Below are 13,459 nucleotides of genomic sequence, written 5' to 3' on the forward strand. Positions count from 1 at the left end.
CTTCTCTGTGCAGGAACCCCAGGTCCAAAGGACATGCTCTGTTCCTGGCACTGCTGTCTTGGTGGTATGAGGTCCCCAATTCTCTGCTTGCTTCCTTTTCCTTTCACCTCTTGTAAGATAAATGGTGGTACAGGCCACACCCCAGGGAAATGTCCTTTACATTGGATCAGGGATGTGACCTGCCTGAGCAAGGGTGTTACATCCCACCCTAATCCTCTTGAGCCACAGGCAGAGATTATGATTTATAACACTAGGAAAATCACAAAATGGAGGACAACCACACATGGCCTAACCAAGCTGACACATATTTTTTGGGGACAATTCAATCCATTACACAGACAGTAGGGCAAATTTGATCTGGGGGCTGTGGTTTGCGTACCTCTATTCTAGATTGTACGGTGAACATCCTCCAGCTTCTTTGTAAGGAGGCACTGAAGTATAGTGTAACTCAGGCCCTTTCTCAGCTCTTCTTTCACCGTCCCCTCCCTCCTGGACTAGTCTTCCTGTTGCCCCTGATGGGGGCACTATTCCATGCCTTCCTCCCACTCCAGGCTTAGCAAAGCTCATCTGTAGGTTCTACTCCCTCAGGGCTGAGCTCTTTGCTTTTAGATAGCTACCTAATCTGAGCTGAAAGTCTATTCTACTTCTGCAAGTCTACGGTACGTTAATATGGCTCTGCTCCCTAACCTTGCTTGCATTTTAACATAGGCCTTCTGGGGAAATGACCAAGATGACCATGAGGACAATGAAGATGAGGTAACGGCATATACTGAGGATTTACAATGTGCCAAAGACTTCACTTGATTATTTCAGTAGAGTCTCACAATAACCCTATGAGGCTGATATTATTTTACGAAGTTTACAGAGGGAAATGACTTGCCCAAAGTCACACCACTAGCAAGTGGTGAATCTGGGATTTGAACTCAGGTCTGCCTGACTCCAAAGACCATGCTTCTCATCACTATGACCCATTATCTTATTCAAGTGAGTGATTCTCACCAGGAACCATTGAGGCCCCCTGGGACTTCTCAGGTCCAGTGAAGAGAAAGTTTGGGGTTGGCACACCTGGTGGTATTTCTCAAATTAAAGCAAGAGGCAGCCACCTTTTCAGCCTGTGCTCAACCCCAGTGTGGAGACAATGGTTAGCAAGTCTATTTTATAGAATGAGAAACTGAGAAATAGAATATCGAAATGAGATTAACAGTTGAGAACAAACCGAAGATCAAACGACCGTTAGCCCTGCTTTCCAACCAGCCTTTCTCGTTTTCTCTGTGAACCTCAGATGTGCCAGAGCCTGTGGCCACAGGGACTGGCCATCCTGAAGCAGGGCTGAGCACTCACCCAGCTGCTGACATGCAGAGGCCCTGACCCATCTGGGCCTCACCTTGGAGGCAGCACTGGAGCTCCCAGAAATTAGGAGAAAAAGCTTTCCTGACCTCCCAACTTTTGAACTTAAGTATTTCTCAACCTCCCCAAGAGGTGAGCAAGCTGGCCTAGTTCACATGAAGTCATCTGCCCACACTGGGAAATCTGACTTCTTTGTGGAAACCAAGGTGCATGGGTAGGTTGCTGCTCCCCAGGTTGCCACCCATAGGCAGCATTTCCCAACCCTGTGCTTCTCTCAGGTCTGGGTGGCACACGTGACTTGCGCTTGACTGCTAACCTAAAGGATGGCAGTTTGAACCCACCCAGCAGCACGACAGAAGAAAGGCCTGGTGATCTGCTCCCACAAAGATTACAGCTAAGAAAACTCTCTGGAGCAGTTCTACTCTGTAACACACGGGGTCGCCATGAGTCTGAATCAAGCTGATGGCAAGAGGTTTAGTTTGGGTTGTTTTGGTGCTTCTTTTGCCCCTACCACTGCCAGCATTCCCAATGGAGGTCCTGGGATAGCCCTTCACACACCGGCCATCAGGACGCCCACCAATCCAAGTCAAAAGAATCGCTTTGGTTAATTCTAAAATAAAAATATCTCGAGCAGAAGAGCCATGGACTGGTAGCAACCCTCAGGGCAGGCCACAAGTGAATATCCCCCACTTGGATGAGTGAGTCTGCAACGACTACAAACACCTTAACATCCCTGGTTTGGTTGAACGTATCCACCCCTAGGAGGCAGTGATTCCACCCACCCTAGCTTGTTTTCCTAAGAAGACCTTGGTTTCCCAGAGAACATGCCTGTGGGGACGCTGCTGCGTAAGAAACAGGATTGCCTTTACCTCTCTGAGTGGGAGTTAGAGAGGAGGCTATGAGTTGAAAGAAAAAAGTGAGAACAGGGAACATCAGACCCTGGGGGCTACCTCCTCCCCAATGAGCAAGCTTGAGGAGCTTTCAGTCTTTGCTTTTTCTTTTGAAAATTATGTAACCAGCCAGGAAGAACAGAACCTTTACAGGCCTCCCAACAGCACTAAAATAGCACAGAGAGAAATCCCGGCTGCCTCATTGGCGCTCCATCCCATCAGGGAGAAACTGGGGAAGGGGAGAAGCTAGGTCCCTGCGTTTTTGAAGCATGGATTCTGGTCACCACGGGAACAGCCCAGGCAGCTCAGAGGCACCTTCCCAGCCTGGGGCCTACTTTCCGGTTCACGAGCTGTGAGAGATGTGTGAGTGCCAGTGCTTAAATCCTTCCAATCTTAAGACTCCTACAACATTGGATGTTTTTAGATAGAAGGGGAAACTCCTCATTCTCTCTTTTTAAGGAAGGAAACCATGGATAGCAGATGTCAGCCTCTTTCACATCTAAATCAGTGTAAGTATGACCAGTGGTTCAATCAGGTGGGCCCTGTCTGGAGGCTTGCTGCCTTTGAGCTGTGTTGGCAAAGGGCAGAGACCACAGCTGGAGTCTACACTTCTCAGCGTTTGTGTCTTTAATTCTCCTGAGTTTGCTTTAGCGCCTACTGGATGGGTGCCCACTGGCTAATGTGTCTTCCCTGCATTCAGAGGCTCCTGTCTGTAAGCCCAGGTTTCACAAACCACCGTGGGACAGCAAGGCATCCCTGGTCCTTTAAGGAGCTCCTGGTTTTCATGCCCTGGCCCTTCCTGCCCAGCTTCTGGCCCCATACACGGGACCACTTCCTCCCTTCCTGCAGGTCAGACTGTGGAGGGGTGCTTAAAGATTCCTGATTTGTGGCTAAAGAATACTTGTAGTTAAACTCATCTTGCTTTAAGACCAGAAATGGCAAATATGTATCATATGTACTACCTGCCATTACCCCATTTTGTACCACGGCAGAACACTGCTAACCAACCATCACCTCTCTTTTCTGATGAGCCAGTACAATCAGAATCCTTCTCAAATAGCCCTCCAGAGGGCCTCTGCCAATTGGGTTTAAGTTCGCATTAACACTGTGAAGTAGGTGTAACCATCCCCCATTAGATGACTATACACAGCACCTGTCAAACAGAGCAGGTGTTCTACAGGTGACTGCGTTCTTCCTCTTCCTCCCATTTTACAGTTTAAATGACCTCCTCAAGGTCACATACTAGAAAGTAATAGCGTTTGGTTCCTAATCCAGCCTTGTCCCAACACCAGTGTGTTCTCTGCTGTATTCTGTGGTGACTTCCTGTTACAGAGACCCTCCTTCCCTTATCCTTCTTGTACTTGAGTGCTTGCTTTTGTTTCTCTGGCTTTCCCAGTTTCTTGGAGAAGAAGGCTTTACCATGCTCCACTAAGTCATCTTGGGGACTGACATCCTTTCTAAGCATCTCTAGCCTCATCTCATATTTTCCTTAACTCAACTGCCAGCCAAACAAAATCTCTTTCATTTCACTGAAAATGTCATGTTCTCCCTTGCCTCTGGGCCTTCATGCATGTTGTTCCTTTTGTAGGGAAAATTTTCCCTCCTCTTCACCTGGCTAATCCTAACTTATCCTTTAGGCCTACATTTAAATGTCCCTTCCTCCAGGAAGCCTTCCCTGAGGTCTCCTGTTCTCTCCACATTAGCTTACCTGTTCCAGCTGTGTCACCTTATTCTCATCTCATGACAATGGCTCACTTTCTGTTTCAGCTTAACTTGTCATCAGTGTTTGACTGGAAGCTCTGTGAGCATAGGGGCTCCTTCCATCATGTGTATCACTATACTCCAAGTACCCAACTCGTAACCTACTCAACAGTAAGTAATAATAAATATTTGGGCAGAACAAATGCACTAGAAAAAGCCCTACACTCCAGACCACCTTCCTCAAACTCAAATTTATATTAATTGCTTCTCCCTCCCTCCCCCAGTGCCGATCCTGTTAAAAATCCATTGTTGTCAAGTCAGTTCTGACTCACAGCAACCCCACAGGAAGAGGAGAATTGCCTCATTGGGTTTCCAAGGAGCGGCTGGTGGATTTGAACAGCTGACATTTTAGCTAGCAGCTGTAACTCGCCATAGCTGTCAATCACTGTGCCACCAGGCTCCAGGTGCCAATCAGGCTGAGAGTTTCTCAAGCCTTGTCTGATTCAAATCCTGGACTTGGTCCCTTTAAATGTCACAGAGTTCTGAACTTCCTGTCCCTGAGCCACTTCTCACCCAGTCACGCTGGCCCATTATCCAGCTAATGCATGTACATGGTCACCTCCCACTATTCCCACAGAGGCTAATCATTGACAGGGGTTGTGCTCCCAGGTAAAAAGTAATCATTCTTAGATAAGAAAAAATGTCCCCTCGCCTGCAGTAGTGTCACTAGGGTTGGTGGTGTCACCCAGTGCAGTAACTCATGGTGTCACACCTCCCACCCCCCATGCCTGGACTGGCCCCACCCTGCTCCCTCCCCCCAACATAGGGCAGAGCCAGTGCAGTGCTGAGCCCCACCCTCCTCCCCCGCCCCCCACAGCTCCTCCCCTCTCCCACTGGCCAAGGTGGAGACCCTGCCCTCTGCCCAATGGTGGGTGCCATGGCCCAGCTGCTCACAACCCGACTGGTGGGTGACGGATGGGGGGAGGTGATGAGTTACCACACTGGGTGACAGGTGACACCAACTGCCACTGCCTTGGTGGCCCTTTTCCCAGCAGTGCCAGCCTGCCTGCCACCGCCACCACTGCCATAGACCCTGGGGTCATTTTGGTGTTACCCCCTCTCATAGTGTCACAGAGTGCAGTCTGCACACCACTGCCATCACCCTAGTGATGCCACTGGTTGCCTGGTCATTGCATCTCTGTGTTCACAAGTGACAGAAGAAGCGGTATTTCACAGCCCAGGTGACAGCAACCACCCCTGGACCACACGGAGCCAGGAGGCCTGTGCTCTAGTCCTGACACAGCCCATACATTGTGCAATCTCCAGCCAGGAGGAGTCTCCTCTCTGTGAGGGTCGACCCACGCTGCCCCACTGACTCACGGGGCTAACAACAGAGGCCAGCAATATGAACACACTTTCAAAAGTAAAAAGCACAAGTTGGAGATCATGACAGCAACCCAATAATACTAAAATGAACAACTTCCATATTACAGATCTCCCATTAACCGGGCTCTAGTTACCTGCTGTGGAGTTGGCTCTTGACTCGTGGTGACCCCACGCACACTAGAACAAAATGCTGCCCAGTCCTGTGCCATCCCCATGATTAGTTGTATATTTGACTGTTGTGATCCATAGGGTTTTCAGTGGCTGATTTTCAAAAGTAGATCGCCAGGCCTTTCTTCCTATTTCATCTTGGTCTGGAAGCTCTGCTGACCCCCATTCAGCATCACAGCAGCATGCAAGCCTCCACTGATAGGCAGGTGGAGGTTGCACATGAGCTGCACTGGCAGAGAATTGAACCTGCATCTCCCACATGGAGGACAAGAATTCTACCACTGAATCACCACTGCCCCAACTGCGCTCTAAACTCATTGCCTTCGAGTCGATCCTGACTCATAGCGACCCTACAGGGCAGAGTAGAACTGCCCCATAGGGTTCCCAAGGCTGTGATCTTTAAGGAAGTAGACCACCACATCTTTCTCCCGTGGAGTGGCTGGTGGGTTTGAACCACTGACCTCTCAGTTAGGAGCTGAGAGCTTTAACCACTATGCTACCAGGGCTCCTTAACCGGGTTCTAGGGGGTTGGAAACATTACCCTTTTAAATCCCTCAAGCAGATCTCTTAACACTCTTTCAAGAGTGAGTGGTCTTCACGTGGGAATATTGGCCCAACAGCCATTGCACACATGTTCCAAGTCTTTTTGGCTGGGGACAAGTGGAGGGAATTTTAGGCTAAATTATCCCTATCCTCTTTTGTGATCCAGGGCACAACCAGCCTGAGGAAGGGGTGACCTGGAACATAACCAATCTCACCACCTGGCTACCCAAGTCCACGATGACAATCTCATTAGCTCTGTTCTAACTCACTATGTCCAACGCCCTCTTTCTGCTCTCCCCCGAGAGCCTGCCTCCTTCACTGAAAGGTGACTAGACGCTGAGAGTCAGAATGTGCCATAGAGATCACATAAAAGGAAGGTGACCCACTGGAGAGGAAAGGTGTGCTGCTGTGTGCTTGGTTTTTCATTTTCCCCCTTGTTCTCTCAGGAGATACCAGGGACTCTTGTTGGTCTCTTAGGAACCTGTAAGGGATTCCACACACAGATAGACCTCTTATGTCTTGATGGTCAGGGTCCCATGGGAGGCCATCAACCAAACTATACATGGACGGAGAGGGAGAGAAGTAATCAGCCTTCAGATTATGAGCTCCCTGGAGGGAGAAGAAGACAAAGAGGTGCAATGGCTCCACTGCCTGGGAGGGGAGTAGAGGAAGGTTGGGAAAGGAAGCCATGGAAGCAGTAGAGAGGGACCAGGGAGGTGGATGCTGGACTGACGAACCTGCCCTGCTGTGACCAGGGGTTCTTAGATAATCCTGGACAGTGACACGGGTATCCTGTCAAATGGCTTTTGTGCACTCTTCGCTGATTTGGTTTCATTTTAAGAAAGCTGACCATCCTGGCCTTCAGAAGTTAGATCAGTGCCAGGTCAGTTCACACAGCACAAACCAAGTCTCCCTCCACTGACCAATGAGGAAACTGAGGTCCAGAAAAGGGAAATGACTCTTCAAGGCCACTCAGAGAGCAAGGAGCAGGCTCCATAGAATGCCCAGGCTGCCTTCTTTTGGAGCAAGCCCATCCAGGAGTTTCTTGGGTCGTAGGATAACCTAAAGTAGTAGGATGACCTTGGGCCACCCTCCATCCACCATGTGGGAAAGGGTCTCCTGACCCAGCTGGCAAAGAGTTGTGTGTGGTAAGGACTGGCTAGCTGCCAAGGAGCAGCTCTTCCTCCTCAAATAATCAGAGAATTATTCTGTGTCAGAGAAAAAAGTCACATATGGACCATGTGGCAGCAGCTGTCAGCATTCCAAACTGGAGTCATCTTCCTTAACTGAGAGCAGAGCCAGAAGCCAGGCTTGTCCAGCAGGGAGGAAGAGCGAGCAGGGAGGTGGCCGCTGGCCCCTTGAGGATGTTTGGGCTGGTGCCTAGCATGGTGTGGCCTGAGTAGGGACTGAGCCAGGGTTTGCTGAGTGAGGAGAGCTCCATTTTCATTTTAGTCTGAGGAGAGCTGCACCCCTAAAGGCCAGGAGTAAACAATGCCTCTGTCTGTTCAGGTGTGACCAGGACCGAGCACAAACCACAGGGAGGTGGGGAGTGTGATGTGCATGGATGGGAAGCCAGCACTCAGAATCCTGATGACACGAACCAAGGTGTAGGCCAGGTGGGAGAATAGGGCTGAAGAGGAGGGACTAGGGGAAGAGAAAGAGTGGTCAGGAAGGCAGAACGAGGGGAGAGAAGGGAAGAAGGGGAGAGAGGAGTGGAAGTGGTGGGAGCAAGGAGGGCGAGAGAGAAGGCCATGAGGCAATCTAGCCTCTACTCCCAGCAGTGGCTGCTGCCTTCCTTCTGAGGTGCTCAACCATCATTAGCTCTTGGCACACAGAACCACCTTCACTGCACAGGAGATCAAGTCCCCAGTGCAGAAAATGCTGGAACTGCTGCCACAGCAGCAGCATGACCAAACCAATACAGCCTGTTAGCCTGACAAATGTAATCCTGCCAGCAGTCAAGAACTGCACAGTTCTCCCAGGCTTGCAGAGTCCTGAGGAAGGAACTGGATTTTACCTGCCCAGTGTGGTTAGCTGGGAGCACAGCTCAGAGCTGGCCCTGCTGCCAAGGCAGGGTGTGAGTGCCTGGCCAGCAAAGGCTGGATGGTGACGTAGGAAAGCATTCCTTTGCCTCTCCCTTTCTCTACATGCTCCAGATAACCGAACCTCAGGGTTTAATGAGTTCTGGAAAACCAGCACAAACCAGGCTCAGTCTTCTTGCAATGACCTGGGGCTCTCGTGTGCTGGGAACAAGAGGAAGTCACCGGGTCTATGCAGGCGGCTGCCTGAGGAAGGTCTCAGCAAGCCTCAGGCTTATATATGGACCCAGCCTCCAAGCCACCCTTTGGGAAGAAGGGTTCTTTATAGGTACCGTATTTTTATGCAAATAATGCACATCTTCTAAGTTTGTTTGCCAACTGTGCCCTCCCCTGCCCCAGGGCCAACCATGCCCTCCCTTGCCCAGCACCATTATGCCAATTTTTTTTACAAGTTGCTGTTAAAAAAATTAGCATATCGAGATTATAAAAATACCTCCAGAGGGAGGGTGAGGTTGGCAAACAAATGTAGAAAGCACGTGTTATTTGTGTAAAACGTGGTACTACCCTCATTCCAGTGCCCACAGGGCCAGGGCAATGGGGCTCAAAGGAGCAGGTAAGGCAGGTGACTCCATATGCCTCACAGACAGAGTGTCCTTTAGGAACAGGAGGGAAGAGGTGAAGGCTGGGTAGTGAGAAGGGCTGACTGGATCAGGTCAGCGTAAGCTGGAGGGAGCTGCCTCTCCCAGTACTGGCCACTTCTCACTTGGAGTGAGCAAAGTCAGATGACTAGGCAGAAGGCAGGGCCATGGAATAGGCAGACTGCTCACTGAGGGTGGTGGGAGAGGGCAGAACCCCTACTCTCCAGAGCTAACCTTCTGGGCAGAAAGAAGGTTGCTTTGAGAGCAAGGCTTTATATTGCCAAAATCGTTTCCTTTTTTCAAGTAGCAGTGCAAATTGTTTTTAGTTCTGAATCTGTTTTAACCACCGAATTTGCAAATTAGGATCCCAAGTGTGGGCAGACATAGAGTCTTGGGACAATTCTGGAAGCCTGGCCTCAGAAGGCCTGCAGAGAAATACAGTGTGGGTATTTTACAAGGTTTAGCCAAGCGTTCCTGGAAGATCTCTGATCAACCGGAGCTGAGATGGGGTATGCTAAACCCAAAGCCTATACCATCCCTCCAATTTAGTTTTATAAAGCAAGTATTTCTTTAAATGGGGTGGGGGGAGGCAGTGGTGGTTCAGTGGTAGAATTCTCGACTTCCATGGGGAAGACCCAGGTTCAATTTCTGGCTAAGCACCGCATGTGCAGCCACCCCCTACCTGTCAGCGGGGGCTTGCATGTTGTTATGATGCTTAACAGGTTTCAGCAGAGCTTCCAGACTAAGACAGACTAGGAAAAAAGGCTAGGCGGTCTACTTCCAAAAGTCAGCCAATGAAAACCCAGTGGATCACAATGGTCTGATCCCATTGTGCACGGGGTCACCATGAGCCAGGGGCCAACTCAAGGGCAGCTAACAACAATAAGTTCTTTAAAACAAAACACTGGCTTTGACAGTGATCTCTTTTGACCCTGAGGATCATTTTGTTCCATCTTTGATATAACCGCAGAAAGGGATCAAGTGCCAGCTCTAACCCTCTGCTCATCCAGACTCCAAGGATCTAAGATTCCCTCTGATTTCTTCTGAGCTGTGGGAAAAGGTGATTGGGAGGCAGGCCTGGGAAAATTCTGGTGTCCTTTTACTCCCTGTGCCTCTGCTTGGGGTGTTCTCAGGTGGACTTGTTCTTTCTCTTTCCACCCCCTTCCAAGGCCTCGTTATGAGCCCACCTCCTAGGGAAAACGTCGTGAGGAGGGTTTCCAGAGGGAACTGGGTTAGGTGGTGGTGAGGGAGGGGAGGCAAATATTGCAGTCTGTCCCCTTTCTTCATCCATATTGCCTCTTAGCTTAACTCTTGGGGTCTCTTAATGGCCAGATTCTGCATCTTGCCACCTCTCTGCTTTGTCCCCCTTGCAGCAGCAGGGGGCAAGCACCATTCACTTTTGCTTCCCTGCAGCTGAGGGCACTGGAGGGTCCACGGCATCCCTCAATGATTCATTTACAATAAATGAATGACTAACGTCCCAACAGCCCCCAGTACTCTCTGCCTCCTTCCTGCACCCTCTCCAATCCATCCTCCTTTCTGTATCCAATTATCCCCAAAACACATCTGATCACTTCATGCTTCTATTTTGTCATAGTTCTCCACTGCCCAGAGGTTAAAGCCCCAACTGTTCCCACAGCTCCCTCCCACATTCAGATCTGCACCCACTTTTCCAACTTAGAGTCAATCACTCTCCATACACTGCTCCCCCCATCGGCTCTCCTCGTTCCCTGCACATGGGGATGATACTCTCCTCTTTGTGTGCCTGCAGTAACCCTCCCCATGCTGCGGACCCCAAAGTGCTGCCACCCAAATGCCACCCTATGTCTTCAGAGTTCTTCTCTTAGCTCAAGAGTGTGATACACGTGCCTCCAGCAGTTACCTCACAGGGTTGCATTTCTCTGTGGGTCTCTCTTCCCACTAGACTGGGAGTCCCCAGAGGACAAGGGCAGTGGTTGGTTCACTCTTGTATGCCAGCCTCACATGGTTTCTGGCACGCTGAAGGCACTCAATGAAAAACTGATGAATAAATGAAGAGACGGGGATGGGAATGAAGCTGGGAACTTGAAAGTGGAAAAGGGTTAGAAAAGGTGCAGGGGGGAGTGATTCCTAAAGGAGGGGGTGACTTACTGGTGGTGAATCACCAGCCGTCTAGGACAAGAGCAGGATGTCTGGGGGCAGGCAAGTTGGGTTTGGTAGAACAACATGAGGGGGCAATTGAAGTGGGTGGGCATGAAAGACAGGTTGAGCTCCCAGGCTACAAAAGGATGACACCCAGGAGCCGTGCCAAAAGTATGGGCCACAGTGGGGTCAGGTGGGAGCTAAGAGAATAGGAGGGATCAAGGAAACAGAGGTTTGGGAAACGTGAGGGGCAGACTGAGCAGGAATGTGGGCAAGAGTCCAATAGACATGAAAGAGGCTGGCATCAGGGAAGGAATTTTGCAAGCAGAATCCTGGTAACGGCATGTTATCTCAGGTATCACACCAGCACAGGGTGTCAAACAACACAGTAGAAACAGACTAACGCAGACAAAAATAAACCTAGAGAGCACCCGCATGCCATTCCCTCAGGCATTCGTTTCAGTGTTTTTTCCTCTGGGCTTTCAGATCATCAGACTGACAAACTCGGGATGCTAAATCCAGGTTGTTTACCGATACTAAGTACAAGCAATATCCTCAGGCTCAGTTCCCTACCTCCCTTCATCAGGAACAGCCACACCACAAGATACAATGCAGCTGACGCTTCTTACAAACTGTTTTGGCTGAGTCTCCCAGAAGCCTCAGCTGCCATGGACGTCTCTTTTATGGTTTTGTAGCTCCATGAATAGCAATAAAAATAAGATGAAAACACATTTGCAGACCAAGTTTCCACTGTCCAAAGCACTTTCATACCGTATTATTTAATATTTAATACTTTCATGTAATATTCATCGAACATCACTATGGACCAGGCTGTCAGGATCCAGGAGCAAATACAATGGATGGAACTTACAGTCTGGGGTGGGGCGGGGGTAGGTGGAGAGATGGCAGAGATGGCACAGATGACAACTGTGTATGATTACAATTGTGATCAATGTGTGAAGGAAAAATATAGGATGCTATAAGCAGGGGCAACAAGGAGACAATTACTTTGGGGGAAAAGGGCAGACTCCCTGAAGAAGTGACAATTAAACTGAGACTTGAAGAGTAAGTAAGGGCTATCCAGGAAGTGAAGGACAGCTCTTTGGGCAGGGTCAGTACCACCAGTGCCCTGAAAAGTCTGATATTGGAGGCACAGAGGGAAGGCCAGTGCGATGAGTCCTGCTGGCAATGGGTGGCCTGATGGAACACTGAGGCTTGGCGGGGGGAAGGTGAGGCCATCAGGAGGGTGGGGGCAGAAGGTGGCATTCTCATCTATCCTATGAGGAGGAAGAGGCTCCAGGTAGCCTTTTCTCAACCACTGCCCAGTCTGAAGTAGTTGGAGAGCTGGGGAGAGAGGCCCAGAGCTGGTTCTGCTCACCATCCTTATATAAACCCACGTCCTAGGGTCTACTTGGTCATGCTCAGGTGGTCGTAGCTGGGTCAGGAGCTCAGTGATTGTTGAGGTGGCCCACCCACTCTGTTCCATTCCATGCTCCCAGTAGGAATCCTCACTCTGACCAGCCAGCCCTGAGGTGTGGGAGCATCACAGGTTTGGAAAACAAGGCTACCTGACCACCAGCAAATGGCCAAGGGTAAATGACCCTTGAAGCACTCTCATTCTGTGTGAAGCACCTGATGTAGTTTGTTGGGAATGACAGGAAGAGGCACAGTCCCCCATGGAGGGAGGGCCTCGGGCTTGCCTTGGCTTTGGCCAAGGGAAGTGGGGCAGGGGAGGAGGCTCACTGCTTCCAGCATAGACCCTGCTTTAATAAGCAGCTTGGCTACAATTGCTTTCTTTCCCAGAGTTCTGGGAAAGGTTTCCTTTGAGAAAAGGGGCACGTGGGGAAAAACAGTGAGATAACGGAAGAAGGAAAATTCTGCAATCAATAATCTTGTGCAGTGGCTCTTTTTTTTTTTTTTTGGTTGTACATAAGCAGCCTCAGCAGCTGCTCTCTCTTTCTTTTTTTTTTATTGTTGTTGTAAATATATCTATCACACAGTACTTGCCAATTCACTTTTTTACAGTACAGTTTACTGACATCAATTACATTAATCGGCTATGCAACTGTTACCCTATCACAGTGGTTCTTGAACCGGGCAAAGGAGTAGACCCACCTAAGAAGGCTTTCCAAACATGCTGATACCCAGGTCCCATTCCAAACCAGTTGGATCAGACTCTCTTTGAGCAGATGATCCTAACACGCAGCAAGATTTAGAACCTCCAGCTAGCAAAAAGAACGCTGAGTTCAAAGCTGACCTCTGCCACATACAGATCACGTGACCTCAAGCCTCCATTTCCACATCTGTTAACCAGAATATTTATCTCACAGGGATGTCATAAGAGTTGAAAACAATAGCCATGGAGGCAGTTTGAAAAGTAAAAATATCACAGAAAAGATGGCTGAGAAGATAATAACCATATAGTTGTTATTCACCTTCCTGCACTAAATAATAACAGGTAGCAATGTACTTTATCTTACTTAATTTCACAACTACATTTCCAGAAGCATACTATTATTGCCTCTGTCTTACAAATGGGGAAACTGAGGCACAGACTGGTTAACAAACTTGTCCAAACTTACACAGCTGGAAAGTGGTGGAGCTGGGCTTCAAACCCCAGCTGTCT

Source organism: Loxodonta africana, chromosome 11, assembly GCF_030014295.1.
Source record: "Loxodonta africana isolate mLoxAfr1 chromosome 11, mLoxAfr1.hap2, whole genome shotgun sequence".
Lineage (NCBI taxonomy): Eukaryota > Metazoa > Chordata > Mammalia > Proboscidea > Elephantidae > Loxodonta > Loxodonta africana.